The sequence below is a fragment of the Aedes aegypti genome, chromosome 1 (assembly GCF_002204515.2).
Source record: "Aedes aegypti strain LVP_AGWG chromosome 1, AaegL5.0 Primary Assembly, whole genome shotgun sequence".
Classification (NCBI taxonomy): Eukaryota; Metazoa; Arthropoda; class Insecta; order Diptera; family Culicidae; genus Aedes; species Aedes aegypti.
Window position 1 is genome coordinate 52,131,834 of NC_035107.1, and position 19,907 is coordinate 52,151,740.

Here is a 19,907-nt window from a genome sequence, read left to right on the forward strand (position 1 = left end):
GTTACATTACATTACGTTCAAATATAACATCTACCACAGTGGCGACGATAAGGCAGACATTAAGTGATTGGGAAGCAGATGAAGCGAGTTCAGGTAACCAAATAGCACTTTAATTCGCCCTGCGTGCTAATATAGTGCTATTATAAGGCTGATAGGCCCTATGTTAGCCGTATAATAGCCCTGTAAGCCCTAAATGGCCAATTAGCGGGCTAGTGGTTACTTGGGACTATTCGATGAAAACCGGTAAGCGGCCGAATCTGTGTGTTGAGAATGAAAGGCAAATTCTTCAACTACAAGCTGATCAACGTCTATGCACAGACGAACGACTAACCCGATGACGTGAAGGACACGTGCTATAAAGGCCTTGATAAGGCCTATTAAGAGTGCCCAAAACACGACGTGAAAATCTTCAAACAAATGATGCAAATGCTATGGTCGGAAGAGAAGACTTTTTCCGTCCAATCATCGGTAAGGAGAGCCTTCACTCCGTTACCAATGACAGTGGCCTATGACAAGTGAATTTCACTGTTGTTGGGGGGATGGCCATCAGCAGTACCTACCATGCTCGCAAGTATATTCGAAAACACACCAAGAGGCACCCAAATAGTGATATTAGCAACAGGATAGAACAAATTCTCGGAGATGGCCGACAATTCTCAGATGTCATCGAAGTTAAAAGTTTCAGGGGTCCTAACATTGACTCGGATCACTACCTCGCTATCAGTAAAATTCGAGCGCGGCTATCAACTGTAGCGAATTCAAGACCACAGCGAACAAAGCGATTCAATATCCAGCGCTTCCCAGCAGACGGTGTTACAGCTGAATACCACCAAAAGCTGGACGAGCGGATAAGTGAGGTCAAAGGGAATTCAATATCCAGCGCTTCCCAGCAGACGGTGTTACAGCTGAATACCACCAAAAGCTGGACGAGCGGATAAGTGAGGTCAAAGGGAGCGATAATCTATGGCATGTAATCCATGGAGTGGAGAGTGAAATAGCATGAGTAGTGATAGGTACTGCTCGAAGACGCCCCAGAAGCGGATGGTTTGACAAGGAGTGCCAGAGGGTGACGGATGAGAAGAACGTCGGATGTTAGTGTCTGGTACCACGCTGATTAGAGAGCTGTACAAGGAAGCAGGATCAGACGAAAAGCGAATCCATCGCAGGAAGACAAAAGAGTATGATGAAAATGTGATAGCTGAGGCGCCAAACTGTATGGAGCAGAATGATATGCGACGATTCTATGAAACTTTCAATGGGTTTACGGAGAAAGTCATCGCCATCTCCCATCAAACGAAACGACCGTGAAGGTAATTTGCTGACAGATAAAACGATGGTGGCTGCCAGGTAGAGAGAAACCAAAATAAACATCGACAACGATGGTCCAGCTGTGGAGACTCCATCGCTAGATGAGGGTAAAAAAGCGATTAAGAAGCTGAAGAACAACAAGGCTGCTGGGAAGGATGAGCTCCATCTGAACTTCTCAAGCACGGTAGTGAACAGCTGCATGGAATAATTCATCCTTAGAATATGGGAGGAAGATTAACTACCTGCTACATGGATGTATGGTATCATTTGCCATTTCTTTAAAACTGGGCATAGATAAGAGTGCACCAATTACCAAGGAACAATGCTCCTCAATTCGACGTACAAAATAATGTCACGTATTCTGTTCAACAGATTGAGACTGCTTGAAGAGTCCTTAATCGGCGAATACCAAGCTGGTTTGCGTAAGGGCCGATCGATGTCGGATCAAATGTTTACTCTACGATAGATCCTCAATGAATTCCGGGAGAACAACTTGCAGACTCATCATCTGTTCATTGATTTCAAGGCGGTGTACGATTCAGTGAAAATAAACGAGTTGTTGGAAATAATGATGGAACATGGTTTTCCGGCGAAGCTGATTAGACTGGGCTGCAGATAAGATTTCAACATCCTTCGTATCCTTAGATTGATTGAAGCAGGGTGATGCACTTTCAAACCTATTGTTAAACATAGCGTGAGAAGGAGCAATAAGAAGTACACGTTCGTATATGCTCCTTTGTTTTGCGAACGATATTGACATAATCCAGATTGATCGCCGAGCCGTGGAAGAGGCATACGTGCCTTTTAAAAGGGAACCAATGCGAATTGGGCCTATTATTAATACCACAAAGACAAAGTATATGGTCGCTGGTAGACATTTAGGCTTATAAGTGATGTTGGTAGTGAGGTGGTGTTAGCTGGTGTTAGGTGGATGTTTTTTATTTCCAAGGACTCCATGATATACACTCCCGTGCATAAGTTTGGGTTCACCCCCTTAAAAACATGCAAAAGTGTTCAGTCCATATCTCTGTGATTACACGTCCAATTGAAACTCTCAAGGCCGCATTCGAAAGGCAAAGAGTTATTCTTACTTCGTACGTATTTTTCCAAAAACATTCTTTGTACTTTGTATACTAAATTTTTACTTAAAGTTGTGACATTTTTCAAAAAACACGCTGAAAAAACATTGTCAATTTCCTCAGCATTGCATCAACCAAAATTTTAAAACAAGGTGTCATTAGAATCATAATCTTATATTCTTTGAATAACACTTATAAAATTTTGGCGGAAAAATCTGAAAAGTTTTCAAAATCAATGAAACAGTCAGTCAAGTCATCGTGCAAAAGTTTGGGTTCACCTGAACTTACTTAAATCTGTGAAATCTCAAACCAGTCATGTACGCGCCATTATTTGCGCTCAAATATGCTTTAAAGTATTAAAATCGGTTAAAAAATGGCAGAGATATTGACAAAAATCATGTGCGTTCGGCTCAGGTGAACCCAAACTTTTGCACGATTTGCATCATACTGAGGGGTGAACCCAAACTTTTGCACGATGACTTGACTGACTGTTTCATTGATTTTGAATACTTTTTAGATTTTTCGGCAAAAAAAATTATAAGTGCTATTCAAAGAATATAAGTTTACGATTCTAATGACACTTTGATTTTAAATTTTGGTCGACCCAATGCTGAGGAAATTAGATATGTTTTTTCAGTGTGTTTTTTGAAAAATGTATCAACTTTAAGTTAAAATTTAGTATGAAAAAATCAGAAAACATTTTTGAAAAAATATATACGAAGTAAGAATGACTCTTTGCCTTTCGAATGCGGCTTAAAGTGTTTCAATTGGACGAATAATCACAAAGATATGGACAGAACACTTTTGTATGTTTTTGAGGGGGTGAACCCAAACTTTTGCACGGGAGTGTATAGGCCTGAGTATCTACAAACGTTAGTAGTTGTACATTGATGCTACTAATTTATAGCATAAAATCTAAACTTTTAAGGCTAAGTAGTCCGTCATTTGTTTTGGTGTCAGATTGCAATTTCAAAGTGATAAAACTCAGTCTTCTTCTTCTTTCTGGCGTTACGTCCTCACTGGGACAGAGCCTGCTTCTCAGCTTAGTGTTCTTATGAGCACTTCCACAGTTATTAACTGAGAGCTTACTATGCCAATGACCATTTTTGCATTCGTATATCGTGTGGCAGGTACGAAGATACTCTATGCCCTGGGAAGTCGAGAAAATTTCCAACCCGAAAAGATCCTCGACCGGTGGGATTCGAACCCACGACCCTCTCAGTCATCTTAAGTAATATTGATTTATATAAGTATCACTTCTTGCGCTTACATATAGAAAGTATGCTAATACATTTTCAGCAATGTCAGTCCAAAACCACGTGGTTTTCTTTAATTCGCAATCGTGAGACGGGTTGGCCACAATCATCGATGCCCAGTACAAATTTCAATGACGGCCTACTTCGCCTTAATATAAGCAAATGGATCAATGTACTGATCTGTATTGATATTTATGAATTTACTTCGTTAATCAAGTGACGTCAATTAAATTTGCGTAAAAACAGACTTCGTTAATTGATGTTTTGGTGAATTGAATTTAAAAATGACGTCAGACATCGATTTTCGTCAACATTTTTCTCCAAACGTAGCTCGCCATCATGGGTTTCAAAATGGCGTCGGACATCGATTTTCGTCATCCCCTCGTAGTGCTCGTTCCGAAAATACCCATATTGCATGAGTATCCGACGATTTTTCCAAACCAGAGGTCGCCATCTTGAATTCCAAAATGGCGTCGGAAATCGATTTTCGTCATCCCCTTGTTGTGCCCGTTCCGAAAATACCCATGTTGCATGAGTTTCCAACGATTTATCCAAACCAGTGGTCGCCATCTTGGATTCGGAAATTGCGTCGGACATAGATTTTCGCCATCCCCTCGTTGTGCCTGTTCTGAAAATACCCATATTACATGGGTTTCCAAAGGTTTTCCACAACCGGAGGTCAATAATTTCCCACATTATTGTCTAAACTCAATTTACGCACTGCGTAAAAAAGTGACGTAAATTGAGTTACTTCGTAAAAAAAGTGACTTAAATTGAGGTAGCGTAAAAAAAGACTTCGTAAATTGAGGTTTTAGTGTATTGATACTTTAGAAGTAATTGAAAAAATAGTGTATCTTACAACTCTAGTGAATAGCGATAATGGCGTTACCCACGAGATGACAACGTATATTGCAGCTGCAAATTGGGGTTTTACGGACTTCGTAATCAGTTTAAGTCCCGCACCTTACAGACGAAGACCAAGTTCGCGTTGTACAAGACTCTAATTCTACCGGTTGCTCTGTACGACCACGAATCTTGGACGGTGAAAGAGGTTAAGTGCTGCAAACAATACTAGGCGGTAAATTGCACAATGCACAATGGACCGAATCGACAATTTAGCCGAAAAAAAAGTGTTTTCCCTGTTCTCGTTGATTTTAGACGTTCGTTGTCTTCAGAGAAGTTATTCGTAATTGAGTTTTGACCTTATTTAGGTTTGAAATTTGTGGCTGCGCTCTTCTGCAAAATTTTAGAAAATGTTTTGTTGAACAACTTTATTGAAGACACTTTTGATCTAACCCTTTATTTGAGCTAAGTAAGTAAGATTTTGAAAGTTTTAACTTGGGGTGGACCCAAAAAATCAGTTATTTTGATCTAACATTTTTATTTTCAGTTTTACGTGAATGTGGTCTTCAGAAGAGTTGCAGAGGAAGTAATGATACACATTTCATTACTAAACATCGCAAGTTTGCAATTCTTGTGATTTTGTAGTTATAAGCAAATTGAAGTGAAAAACTATGAAATCTTCAGATGCCCATAACTCATGGAGTTGGTTCGATAAAATTTTTCTTTTAATGGCATTAGAAAGGTCATACAATAGGCATCTTTTGCTACGAAAACTGTGAGAACGTAATTTTTTGTAAATTGAGAAAATTTACTTCAAAAATTCAGAGTGCTGTCTTCAGCAAAGTTGTCTTTTTTACGGCTAAATTGTCGATTCTGTGCATTGTGCAATTGCATCTGGTACCCTCGCATGAATCACGAATTATACCAAGTCTAAAGAGAAATGGATGTTGTTAAGCATATAAAACACGACATGCTGTGGAAGGCTGGGCATGTAGCTCGCATGCCGGAGTAACGTCAAGCTAAACAAATATTCAGCAGAGAACCAGGGAAAGATCGCGCACCAGATGGGTTCAGGGCGACTTGAAGCGATTAACCCAGGACCCGGTCCAGTGAAGAAGGCTTCTTTATTCAGCGTAGATTCAACGCGATACCAAGGAATTGTAGCTCAACATAATAAGATTTTTTTTTTAACATCAATCGAAAGTAAAAACCTCAATTTACGATTTCTGTTTTTCATGTAAATTAAATTCACTTATTTTTTTTACAAGGCTCGTAAATTGAGTTCAGACAATTAGACGAAAAATTTTGAATTGGAATAATAAGTTACGCTTATTTAATCTGATTAGTTTTTAACTTATGCTTTGTAGCCTAGTGAGATTAATGTGATGTGATTAATCTATGAATTATTACAACATATAATTGGTCATACTTGCCTAAAACTTCAAAACACTCTGGAATATAGTCTCCAGTTGGCGAATTCCAGCACGTATTTTCTTCGAAGAAAAGAAAACTTTCTTGCTAGTGCGTTTGGAATGAACATTGCTTCTCATCAGAGAAAATACGCGCTGGAATTCGTCTACAGATCCACAGATATGATCGATGAACCTTCGAAACCTTTGCAGATACAAATAAGAGCAGAGCAATATATTACTTTGATTTTGTTATGTTGCGTTTAAGAAATGTTCTGAGTCATCCAAGAACTTCTTGAGATAAAGATCTTAGAATCTACATCTACATACATGGTGCATAGTGGACAATTACAGGGGATAGGCAAAATGATTGAGATAGGCAAAATTTTGCCCAAATTCAAATGCCTTTAACCTTATGAAAAATGAATGAAGTTGGATGCATCTGGAAGCAGTCGACGGCAAATTTGGTCCAGTTTTAGGAATTTCCTTGGTCATGCATATTGGCCACTGGACACCGGAGATGTTCCGGATTTTCTGAGGTCATGTCCAAATGTCATTTTTTCTGTCGCTTGTATTTTTGTGCGGTGTAAAGTTAGATAGATGTTTGCAATTTTCCTAGAAACTGGAACTAATAGGAAGTTGAATGCCACCGGACGCATTAAGATTGGTTGGAAATCTTCAGAAATATGACCATTTCCGTAAAACTGGTTCCGGAAAGCATGGTCAGTCATGTTTGTATTTCCAATCATGTAAATATTATCCGGAGCTATATCCAAGCGGATACCAACCTTAAAAATGATGTTTCCTGCAGCGTATTCAGAACCATTAGATACACAGACCACTCTATAGAACGTTCCAGGTGCCCTGGGGGAAGTGGAACCATATCAATATGGGCATCAAACTTCATTATTTTCAAAGGTTATGCTTTCCGAAGCATTTCCAGCACCACCGGCTGCCATGACCACTTTATAGTAGATTCCAGGTGCCCCGGGGATGTGGCAAATTCAAAACATGTCCGAAAACACATCAATATGGGTAAAAACATCAAGATTTTTGAAGGTGATGCTAATAGAAGTATTTACAGCGCAACTTATTTATATGACCACTGTATAGTAGGTTCCATGGGCCCTGGGGGATGAGGTCATGTTTCGAGTTGGCCACATCTCTAGGAGCCCCTGGAATATACTATAGAGTGATTATTATATCTTGTGGTTCTGAAAATGCTCGCCATTTTCCAAGTCACATGGATCTTACTGCTTATGGTAGAATGTGATTCTAAACAGATGAACGGACATGTTCCGAATTGGCCACATCCCCCGGGGCACCTGGAACCTACTATAAAGTGGTTATGGCAGCCGGTGATGCTGGAAATGCTTCGGAAAGCATAACCTTTGAAAATCATGAAGTTTGATGCCCATATTGATATGGTTCCGGATATGTTCCTAATTGACCACTTCCCCCAGGGCACCTGGAACGTTCTATAGAGTGGTCTGTGCATATAATGGTTCTGAATACGCTGCAGGAAACATCATTTTTAAGGTTGATGTCAACTTGTATATAGCTCCGGATAATATTTACATGATTGGAAATACAAACATGACTGACCATGCTTTCCGGAACCAGTTTTACGGAAATGGTCATATTTCTGAAGATTTCCAACCAATCTTAATGCGTCCGGTGGCATTCAACTTCCTATTAGTTCCAGTTTCTAGGAAAATTGCAAACATCTATCTAACTTTACACCACACAAAAATACAAGCGACAGAAAAAATGACATTTGGACATGACCTCAGAAAATCCGGAACATCTCCGGTGTCCAGTGGCCAATATGCATGGCCAAGGAAGTTCCTAAAACTGGACCAAATTTGCCGTCGACTGCTTCCAGATGCATCCAATTTCATCCATTTTTCATAAAGTTATAAGCATTTGAATTTGGGCAAAATTTTGCCTATCTCAATCATTTTGCCTATCCCCTGTATTGTTGCATTATAGAGTGTCCATTTCCCGGCCATTTTGCTCGTCCCGGGATTCGGGATAAAAATCTAAGCTTGTCCCGGGAAATCCCGTGATCCCGGGATTTTTCAAATTTTTAATAAAACTAGTAATTTGGTTGAAATGGAAGTACAAATTCAACAATACAATGTTTTCTCAATGAAATATGATAATGTAGCTTTTTTATGTTGAAAAGTTACATTATCTTTTTATTTCATTGAAAAAACATTGTATTGTTGAATTGATTATAACAAATCACGTATCATATGTGCCTTCTTTATCCTGATGAAATAACTTGACAAAAATCAAAACCAAGCTTGACTAATTACGGGTGTGCTAGGGATTTTAGTATTCAAATTCAATATAACACTTATGGAATTATGGCTAAAAATTAGGTCATTATATTGAAGAAATTTGAAAAGTCATCAAAAGTTTAGCACAAAATAACGATGATAGATCATCGAAGGTATTGTAGAATATCGTGCCAAAAGTTAATTACTTAAAATTATTGACTATTATTGACTGAAGTTTAGTGTTCAACTGTACTTTCAAATTGTCTTTCTCAGCCTAGGCTTATACAAACGAATAATGTTGAAAAGCATAAAACTTTGCAATTAGACAATAAAAATACGTGTTTCTTACTTGGTAAATTGGTTGGTGTTCATACAGACTGGACCAAGTGTTTTTTTTTTAAGTTTTCAGGAAAACGTACCCGAGCATTCCAAATGATAAAATATTTGCATTTTATGCTGTAATGATGGAACTTAACTATATTATGATACATCTCTATCGAACCGGCATTGGAAAAATCAGAACTAATGGAGTTCCTTAGAACGCCAACGGTCTGTCTGAACACCGATCAATTGGTATTTTATGGTAATAATTACTCGTTTATTATCTTTTTCATGGTGCTTTTCTATTTTATCAAATAGGCTTGATAGTGAAAAAAATGGCATTCTTTTTCATTGAAATTTAGTGGTTTTTATCAAATTCTACGTACATTTCGGGAATCCCGGGATTCCCGGGATGTAAGAACTAATATCCTGGGAAACGGGAAATCCCGAAATTTGTCAAATCCCGGGATTTTTTGTCCCGGGATGTCCCGGGATGGACACTCTAATTATGTACTATTAGCAATTCAATGAAGTATGTCTCTTTAAATGAGAATGAAGTTCCTTCAAAAAATATTTTTGGCCATCCAAGTACTTTCTGGAATAAAGTACTTCAAAACAACGGGCATAATTTGTTACACATTGAAGAATTTTTAATTCGATACCGTGTGGGATCGAAATCCGTACACCTAATGAATCTAAATCCGTCCGCTTCATACAAAACGCCTACTATTTGTATGAAGTGTACGGATTTAGAGTCTGTACAAATTTCGATCCCCCGCTTGATATGCTAAGAAATATTTGAATAATTTAACTGCGATTCTTTCTGAACACAATTTGATTGGTCGCCCGTGGTTGTTACTCCAGTATCGCCATATCAGCTGCACTTACACAAGGAACCAACCAGATGAATGTTTGGGATTAACAGGCACCCTCAAAGTATACGTGCTGGTGATCTTCAATTTTTAGGCAACAATGGCGTCTGCCACGTCTGAATGCTGACCAAAGAGGGGAAGGAGGAGGAATTTATGATGGCTCAAACAGGCTCCCACGGTAGACCGTATATACCACTGCGTCTACGCCGATTCATGCGGGAAGAGGTGTTGAGGGGTGGTTATGGCAGAGAGGCTCGCTGTTTGGTTAGCAGACTGTCCATGATTGAGGTGTAAGGAAAGGCGTGCTATAACGATGAAAGAGTGGAAGCATAGGGAAACGGTTTTGTCTCGGGTTCCAGCAAATGCTATGAACGAATAGATCGACTGTGCTAGATTAAGGATGGAAAGATGGAAGCAAGGAAAAGATACAACTACAAAGTACCTGAGAGAGACTCGCGAAGAGGAAAAATATCAACGTCATATGCAGCCCAGATTCCGCTGTCACGAAACGTCAAATGCAGCCCGCCGTTTTTATGGCTGCAAAAGTATTGTATTCACAATAATCTGTTATTAAAAACCTCAGTCGGGAGAGCAGTTTTTTTTTCAAAGTTGCTGATAAATCTAAACAGAAGATTAGTTATTTCTAATATCTGCAACGTTTGCTGGCATTAAATTTCACTCAATAGGCTATTTATGATTCAGTGTGATGCAAACGCAATCATTTTGACGTAGAAGTACGTCTTTCTTCTCTATACAGGATTGAAATTGGAATTTCAAAACCAAGAGCGTTACGTTGGCATGAAATATTTTAAACGTTTAAAACTTTTCGCTGGCTTAACGAAATTTCTTGATTAGCACCTCAATCGAAAGATAAGACATCAAAGCTTCATGTCGTTTACTTATTGAATCCCACATACCTGTCCAAAAAGTTTAATTACTGTTTTAAAAGAAAACGTTGTTTTCAAGCAAATTTATAAATAGGGGTGGCTAGAGAAAATTTGACGTCATTTGCTTTTCACTCTCCGATTGTCTCGCATCTCAGCAGGCGACAGATCGGCTTGCTCTGACCGGGCGTGCTTCTCAGGCACAGACATCGATAGCGAAGGACGCCCCCGTTTGTCTAGCTTCGCTCAAATCAAACTGTCGAGCGAGCGAGAGAAGATGCCGTCCGAAGCTGAAGCCATCACCGCTGCCGCCGCCAAGAAGAAGAAGAGGAAGCAGTTCACAGGTGAATTTGCGGTCGAACGAAAGTTTCAGTAACAGCACAGACAAACAGACGTAACACTGACGAAATTTCCATCGACCACTCATTCAACAATCATTTCAAATTCGCTATGTTACAAATCTCACACCCAGAGGCGCGCGCATCGTTTTTCTTCGCGTTTGACGTTTCACACTACCGCCATCTGCCGGTCCTATTGCACGAAACACCTTTTCGTGTAACATGCTCACCAGATGATGATGGTGTAAACTGGGCGATGGAATTTAAAGAAATTTGTTCTAACTGTTACGTCTGTTTGTCTGTGGTAACAGGTAGTGGATCACCGGGCTTAAGTCGAAATCTGAAGATGGCGGCGATGACGACGGCTGGGTGAACGCAAACAAGCGGTGAGGCACAAAGCGAGAATGACTCGCCCGACCGTGTTCACAGCTCGACCGCAAATTTTCCTGTGGACTGCTTCCTCTTCTTCTTCTTCTTCTTGGCGGCGGCAGCGGTGATGAATTTGGCTTCGGACGGCATCTTGTCTCGCTCGTTCGACAGTTTGATTTGAGCGAAGCAAGACAAACGGGGAGGTCCTTCGCTATCGATGTCTGTGCCTGAGAAGCACGCCCGGTCAGAGCAAGACGATCTGTTGCCTGCTGAGATGCGATCCAAGCGGAGAATGGAAAGCAAATGACGTCAAATTTTCTCTAGCACCCCTATTTATAAATTTGCTTGAAATCAACGTTCTCTTTTAAAACAGTTTTTAAAATATTTGGACAGGTATGTGGGATTCAGTAAGTAAACGACACGACCCTTCGATGTCTTGTCTTTCAATTGAGGTGCCATTCAAGGAATTTCGTTAAACCAGCAAACAGTTATAAGAGTTCAAAATATTTCATGCCAACGTAAGGCTCTTGGTTTTGAAAGTCCAATTTCACTCCTGTATAGAGAATTTTTATTTTACTTTTAAACTGTGTGGCATAATCAAATGCAAACGCATTCAGTTCCCGATGGCTAGTGCCAGTGTTGTGAAAAACTCAATTTCTCACAACTCACGCTTGAGATTTTTCATGCGTGAGTTGTCAATCATGCAACTCAGCAGTCAAAAAATCATGGATGAGTTGGCTCACCTTTTTGACTCATTGTCTCGTATTTCCACAGTTTACTCACACACGGCAATAATTTCTTGTTAGTCTGGTAAAATTATAGTAATCCATTCTAACGTAAACAACAACATTCGGATTTCACGAGTTTTTGCCGGGAATTGCGACTGAATCATTTTTTACGGTTTGAGTTGATTGAGTTGATTTTGCATCAAAATCTCAAGCGTGAGATTTGCGAAGCAGATCTCTAATGAGTTTGCTCTGACGGGAGAGCGTATTGATTGAGATTTTGAGTGTGAGTCTATCAACACTGGTTAGTGCCTGTGCTTTTACTGTTCATAAGTCGCAAGGTGGAACTTTCCCCGTGGTCGTGTACGACTATGACAAAAGCCAGGATCAGCAAAAAAAACTCAGCAATCACAGAAAAAGAAGGCCGTCTTCGCGAGTCTCGTCTCAGCAAAGTATGAGAAAAGGGACGGGTTTGGGATTGAACCCATGACCTTCTGCATATGAAGCAGAAGCGGTAGTCGTTAGACCACCAACCCCGTCAATTCATACTTTCTATTTAATTATAGAAACACCGTCTCGGAAGCTGATGGAACATTTCATTTGCACACTAGTGAGCCTAAGTATTTCAATGATGATTTTGCTAAATTAAAGAACGGCGATCTGATTTATGAGCATAAATAACATCAGAAGTTGGTTACCTGCTAATTACTTATGTAAGTACAATTTATTAAGTACAATTTCTGAATGTTGCTGAACAGCGATCGGAAACGCGAGGCACGATGAATTTTCGTAGGCATCAAAACAGAATATGCGAATAAACACAAACAACCGTTCGGGCGCTTCATTCGTTCGTGTTTCATTTTCGGATCGCTGTTTCTTCCGACGGCTATCATCGGGTGATTTTCCATCGCTCGGTAAGGTGAACGGTACACGATCCACGCTGCCTGCTCTTCGCGAAGAGCAGCAAAATATTCACTTCGATCATCTCCATGCGGGTTCGCCACAAGCTGGTGCGCCATGAAAGGCGTTTGTTATGCGTGTCTTTTATTGATTTATTAATTTGAAAAAGAAAATTGAGTTGCAAGTTTCTACTTTGGTTTATTTAAATGGTAGAAAACCTGCAATCGAAATCTTCCAGACCTCTCATGTTTTTTCAACAACATTTGGGTAAATTTAATTAAACTCAACAACATAATAACAAAAGCAATTTTTGTTGTTATAGTGCGATGTTATACTTTTAAATAAATATTTAATAAGTGTTGAAATTGTTACATTTTGCGGTTCGTATATATGTAATCGATATTACGTTGTAATTGTACCTAAGAATAACCCGACAAATGTTGCACAATCAGCTACAGAAAGGTCGCACAACAGGTACAGTTACACGTGTTTGCTTGGCTTTGCGAGAGGAAACAATTATGCAATGAATCACGAGAATGAACAGCGCGTGGATAAATCTCGCGAACATTACTAAAGGACCTATGAACAAATGAGAGGCTCTTTTTGTTTACTTTCTCTTTGGTCAATAACTGAGTCACATTAACCTCTTCTGTTGCGTTTTTTGTATGAAACGTTAGTCAAGGAAATTGCCTTTCGATCTGTAGTGAAAAACTTCCCAAAAGCTTTAATATTCCATCTTTATAATCGAAAGAGAGCGAGAGAGGAGAGAATCTCTCATTTGTACATAGGTCCTTAAGTAATGTTTCGCGAGAAATGAATCCTGCGAGGGAAAAGGCTTCGCGAGCAACTTTTCGGTGTGTTTATTTTGTTTCTTCGGCATTGCCTCTGTTCGCTTTTTGCGATGCTCTTCGTGATGCAAAAATTAAAAATGAATTTTGACGAATGTTGGATCGCGAAGGCGCGTCGATGATCGTTCGCGAAGAAGATCCATCGCAACCCTGAAAAAATTCTGGTAAAACAATTCATTATTACGTTGAAGTGTTATATTTTGACCACTCCCTGAATCAAAGGGAACCGTTAGATGTGAGATAAATCAAAACTGAATGTATCCGAAATAAAAATGGATAAGACAAATATAAGCTACGTTATGTGATAATGTCAATGCATTAGTTCCTACAAACGATCAGGATTTATCGAAATGTTATTAAGATACGAAAATTACCATCATTCCATTCGAATAGAAATGTAAGAAGAGAATTATGATTGGATACAATCCCATGAATGTGAATGCCGACTCCATGTGGACAGAGACGAACAAATACATTTAGCTTCATTTCCGAAACACCAGCGGAAACTCCGACAAAATCAACCGCAGATAATAGGAAATTTGATCCGAAGCGAAGCAGACAATTCGTTTAGCCCAACATCACCGCAACTGGCATATGCATGTTGACAGCATTCATTGACTCGACAAATGAGAACTTTTTCTCCCAAAGAAAGCAACAACATCGAACCTAGACTCGTTGGACACGTGCCTTCAGTTTCTGCAATTGTTCCTGTTGGGCAACTTTTCTCGCTTTACCGCACCGAAGAATGCCACAGGTCACACATGTTTTTGTAACACACCAGTCATACCTCTAAACCCAAATGCGAAAAATATTATCATGCCCTAGGTAAAAAATAACCATCACTAGTTCATTCAAAAGCAGCCAATTTAATACTTAGCAATTAAAAATTCCAAAATATTCCTTAATATATTTTTAACAACAGAAAGCGATAAAATATCGAAAAACACGTACGGGCTTCAATTGAATATTTTCTAGGAAAGTCTTAAAATAAATACCTAAATATCCGAAATTAAAAAATAAAATCAAGAAATTTATATAACAACCAGTTTCTGCATTTTGTATTGGCAACTTTTTTGAATATTTCAGTGTTTAGCTCAATTTTAATTGGGAATGTTTTGATTATCTAGTGTCTAATTATTTTTGTTTAAATTTTAATTATTTTAGAGCTTATTGTGTTTGCACATTTTTTTCAGAAATGTAGATTGATTTTGTTTTGCTTATTTCCTATTTAGCATGGCTTATTATCATCATTATATCAATATGACATTTTGATTATAAGTAATATTTTTGTCGGCTACTAATTTTGTTGGTTATTCTTTACCTAGGGCATGATAAAACACAAAGTGTTCCCTTTCTTTAAATGCTTGTTCATTTGGCTACCAAACCCAAACTCTGTGTTTGACACTGACCTTTCCCTCGAATTTCATTCTTTTCCACACCACACGATTCTCTCCAATTTGCTCTCATCCAATAATCACTAATCAAAACTAAGTGTCGGATATTTGCCACCGTGTTCAGCAATTAGTCAAAACCAACAAAACACTTCCCACTGCCCACTGGTTTCGGTTGGTAGATTTGTTAGCTATGCACACACAATCGCACAACTCACGCACTTTTCGAAAAGAAGAACACGGATTACGGTCCGGGTCCTGTTTTCTTACTTGTCTTGCACCATCGCGAACGAGCGGGAGGAAAATCGTCGTGAACCCCTCGCAGGGGAACACGTTCCGGTGTACTGAACGACTCGTGATGCGGGAAAAGCGATTTTCCACCAAAACATTCCGGAGTGCGATTCGACCGGCGGCGATGCTGATGAAAAGAGACGACCATATGCTGCTGGGCGATGTTCTTTCTCGTTCTTACAGAAGGAAGTCACGGTGGGGTTGAGGCAGTCGAATAAATCGAGCTTTTCATAGAAATGATTCCTGTATAAAGAAGGTTTCACTGTTCAGGAGGGAAAAGAGCAGAACATGAGCAGCTGGGACTACTTGTTGCCTCATTCGGTGTGTGGTTGTGGGACGGAGATGACAGCATGGTTCACTGTAGTCACGTGCAGATTATGAAGGATGCACGTGATTCAGATCCGATAAAAAGCTATCAAAAGCTTTGCCATTGGAAAGCTTTTGCTCGATTCAAGCTGAACCAATTTGCGTTTATAGAATGCCTCGGAATGTTGAATGTAGCATAACCATTTTCAACAGAAGCAAATTTGCAAATTTGCAATTATCACGAGAAGACAAGAAGACAAGAAGACAAGACAAGAAGACAAGAAGACAAGAAGACAAGAAGACAAGAAGACAAGAAGACAAGAAGACAAGAAGACAAGAAGACAAGAAGACAAGAAGACAAGAAGACAAGAAGACAAGAAGACAAGAAGACAAGAAGACAAGAAGACAAGAAGACAAGAAGACAAGAAGACAAGAAGACAAGAAGACAAGAAGACAAGAAGACAAGAAGACAAGAAGACAAGAAGACAAGAAGACAAGAAACAAGAAGACAAGAAGACAAGAAAGACAAGAAGACAAGAAGACAAGAAGACAAGAAGACAAGAAGACAAGAAGACAAGAAGACAAGAAGACAAGAAGACAAGAAGACAAGAAGACAAGAAGACAAGAAGACAAGAAGACAAGAAGACAAGAAGACAAGAAGACAAGAAGACAAGAAGACAGAGACAAGAAGACAAGAAGACAGAAGACAAGAACAAGAAGACAAGAAGACAAGAAGACAAGAAGACAAGAAGACAAGAAGACAAGAAGACAAGAAGACAAGAAGACAAGAAGACAAGAAGACAAGAAGACAAGAAGACAAGAAGACAAGAAGACAAGAAGACAAGAAGACAAGAAGACAGAAGACAAGAAGACAAGAAGACAAGAAGACAAGAAGACAAGAAGAACAAGAAGACAAGAAGACAAGAAGACAAGAAGACAAGAAGACAAGAAGACAAGAAGACAAGAAGACAAGAAGACAAGAAGACAAGAAGACAAGAAGACAAGAAGACAAGAAGACAAGAAGACAAGAAGACAAGAAGACAAGAAGACAAGAAGACAAGAAGACAAGAAGACAAGAAGACAAGATGACAGAGAAGACAAGAAGACAAGAAGACAAGAAGACAAGAAGACAAGAAGACAAGAAGACAAGAAGACAAGAAGACAAGAAGACAAGAAGACAAGAAGACAAGAAGACAAGAAGACAAGAAGACAAGAAGACAAGAAGACAAGAAGACAAGAAGACAAGAAGACAAGAAGACAAGACAAGGACAAGGCAGGACAAGAGACCAGAAGACAGAAGACAAGAAGACAAGAAGACAAGAAGACAAGAAGACAAGAAGACAAGAAGACAAGAGACAAGAAGACAAGAAGACAAGAAGACAAGAAGACAAGAAGACAAGAAGACAAGAAGACAAGAAGACAAGAAGACAAGAAGACAAGAAGACAAGAAGACAAGAAGACAAGAAGACAAGAGACAAGAAGACAAGAAGACAAGAAGACAAGAAGACAAGAAGACAAGAAGACAAGAGACAAGAAGACAAGAAGACAAGAAGACAAGAAGACAAGAAGACAAGAAGACAAGAAGACAAGAAGACAAGAAGACAAGAAGACAAGAAGACAAGAAGACAAGAAGACAAGAAGACAAGAAGACAAGAAGACAAGAAGGACAAGAAGACAAGAAGACAAGAAGAACAAGAAGACAAGAAGACAAGAAGACAAGAAGACAAGAAGACAAGAAGACAAGAAGACAAGAAGACAAGAGACAAGAAGACAATAAGACAAGAAGACAAGAAGACAAGAAGACAAGAAGACAAGAAGACAAGAAGACAAGAGACAAGAAGACAAGAAGACAAGAAGACAAGAAGACAAGAAGACAAGAAGACAAGAAGACAAGAAGACAAGAAGACAAGAAGACAAGAAGACAAGAAGACAAGAAGACAAGAAGACAAGAAGACAAGAAGACAAGAAGACAAAGAAGACAAGAAGACAAGAAGACAAGAAGACAAGAAGACAAGAAGACAAGAAGACAAGAAGACAAGAAGACAAGAAGACAAGAAGACAAGAAGACAAGAAGACAAGAAGACAAGAAGACAAGAAGACAAGAAGACAAGAAGACAAGAAGACAAGAAGACAAGATGACAAGAAGACAAGAAGACAAGAAGACAAGAAGACAAGAAGACAAGAAGACAAGAAGACAAGAAGACAAGAAGACAAGAAGACAAGAAGACAAGAAGACAAGAAGACAAGAAGACAAGAAGACAAGAAGACAAGAAGACAAGAAGACAAGAAGACAGAAGACAAGAAGACAAGAAGACAAGAAGACAAGAAGACAAGAAGACAAGAAGACAGAAGACAAGAAGACAAGAAGACAAGAAGACAAGAAGACAAGAAGACAAGAAGACAAGAAGACAAGAAGACAAGAAGACAAGAAGACAAGAAGAAGACAAGAAGACAAGAAGACAAGATGACAAGATGACAAGAAGACAAGAAGACAAGAAGACAAGAAGACAAGAAGACAAGAAGACAAGAAGACAAGAAGACAAGAAGACAAGACGACTCTGGAAAACTCTGGAAGACTCTGGAAGACCCTGAAAGACCCTGAAAGACTCTGAAAGACTCTGAAAGGTTCTGAAAGACTCTTAAAGACTCTGAAAGACTCTGAAAGACTCTGAAAGACTCTGAAAAACATATGAAAGATTTCTATGTACTCTGAATGATTCTGAAAAACTCTGAAAGTTTTGATGGCTTCAATATGATTTGGAAGACTCTAACAGACTCTGACGGAGCTCGAAAAACTTTTATAAATTCTGAAAGACCGGGAAGAGCTCTGAAAAATTCTGTGACGCTTGAAGACTCCGAAAGACTCTGTACAATACTGAAAGACTCTGAAAGACACTTAAAGATTTTGAAAGACTCTAAAGGACTATATAAGGGTTTGTTCACAAATTTCATAACGCCAAAAATGGCCATTTTCAACACCCACCCACCCCCTCATAACGCATTTTATAAGAGTATTTTTCAAATTTTGTATGACCCGTAACTTCTTGAAGACCCCCACCCACCCCATTAAGCGTTATGAAATATGTGAATGGGCCCTAGGACTTTGAAAAGTATCTGAATGCTTTTGAAAAATTATCAAGAGTTCTGAAAATCACTGAAAAACCCTGGAATGCTGTGAACGACACAGAAAGGCTCTGAGAGACTTCAAAAGCCTTCGATTGGCTTATAATTTCCGTAAGTTTCTTAAATTCCAAATTCCAAATTGCTTTCAAAGGCTTTAATACTTCGAAAGTCTCGAAATGACACTTACACCTCTGAAAACCTCTGAAAGTTTCTGAAAACTGCGGAAGACTCTTTAAAAATATGAAAGATTAAAAAATACTCTGAAGCCCTCTGAAGAACTCTGAAAGACTGAATATTCTTGAAAGACTCTGAAAGAATTTGAAAGACTGAAAAGGTGTGAAGGTCTCTTAAGACTCTGAACGACTGAAAGAGACTTTGCAAGACTTTTGAAAACCCTGAGTTTGAGAGACTCTACAAACTCTGAAGAATTAAAAAAAAACTCTAGATGTTTCTAAAAGGCTGAATTACTTTGAAAGAATCTGAATGACACTGAAATATTTGAGAAGTCTCTAAAGGACTCTACTTGACTCTGAAAGACTTAAAAAACTATTAAATTCTTTGAAGGATACTGGAAAATTTCTTAATTATTCTGAAAATTTCTGAGAGATCCTTAAATGCTTAAATGTACACTGAAAGACTTTGGAACGCTGTGAAATACTCCGAAAGGAAAAAAAAACTCCAAAACTCTCTGGAAGATTCTGAAAATCCATAAAAGTCTTCAAAAACTCTAAAGGGCTCTGGAAAAAGATATGAAAGGCTCATTAAGACTGAATGACTCAGGAACATGTTGAAAGACTCAGAAAGGCTTTGAAAGATTTAAAAACACTGAAATTTCTCGAAAAACTTATAATGACTCTGAAAAATCCTGTAAAATTATGATAAACTTTGAAGACTTTAAAAATCTCGGAAAGAATTAGATAGAGTTTGGAAAACTTTGAAAAAAAGGAAGGAGTCTAGAGACACATTGAGTCTTCCAAAACCCTGAAAGACACTGAAAGATAATCTGAAGTGCTCTGAAAAACATTGACAAATTTTGAAAGACTCGAAACGGTTTATTAGACGATGGACGACTCTGTAATACCCTGGAAGACTCTGAGAGACTTCAAAAGATTTCGAAAAACCCTTAACTACTCAGAAAGTCTTTTGCAGACTCTAGAAGATTCTGAAAGACTCTGGGAAACAATGATGATTAAAATTGAAAGATTTTCAAAAACACTGATAGACTCTGAGTTATTTTAAAAGACTGAAGGCCGAGAGACAAAAAATTGAAAGACTGAAACATTGAAGGACTGAAGGACTGAAAGACTGAACGAATGAAAGACTGAAAGACTGAAGGACTGAAAGACTGAAAGGCTGAAA

General features: G+C 38.8%; 1 protein-coding gene across 1 annotated transcript in view; it reads right to left on the reverse strand.

Moving 5' to 3' along the window:
• LOC5569932 overlaps window positions 1-15,154 on the reverse strand; it is a 165,500-nt gene extending 150,346 nt beyond the window's left edge. Inside the window, exon 1 of the mRNA XM_021849736.1 lies at window positions 14,847-15,154. The gene's annotated coding sequence lies outside the window, so the exon portion shown is untranslated. The remainder of the gene's footprint in view (window positions 1-14,846) is intronic.
• Window positions 15,155-19,907: the final 4,753 nt, after the last annotated feature.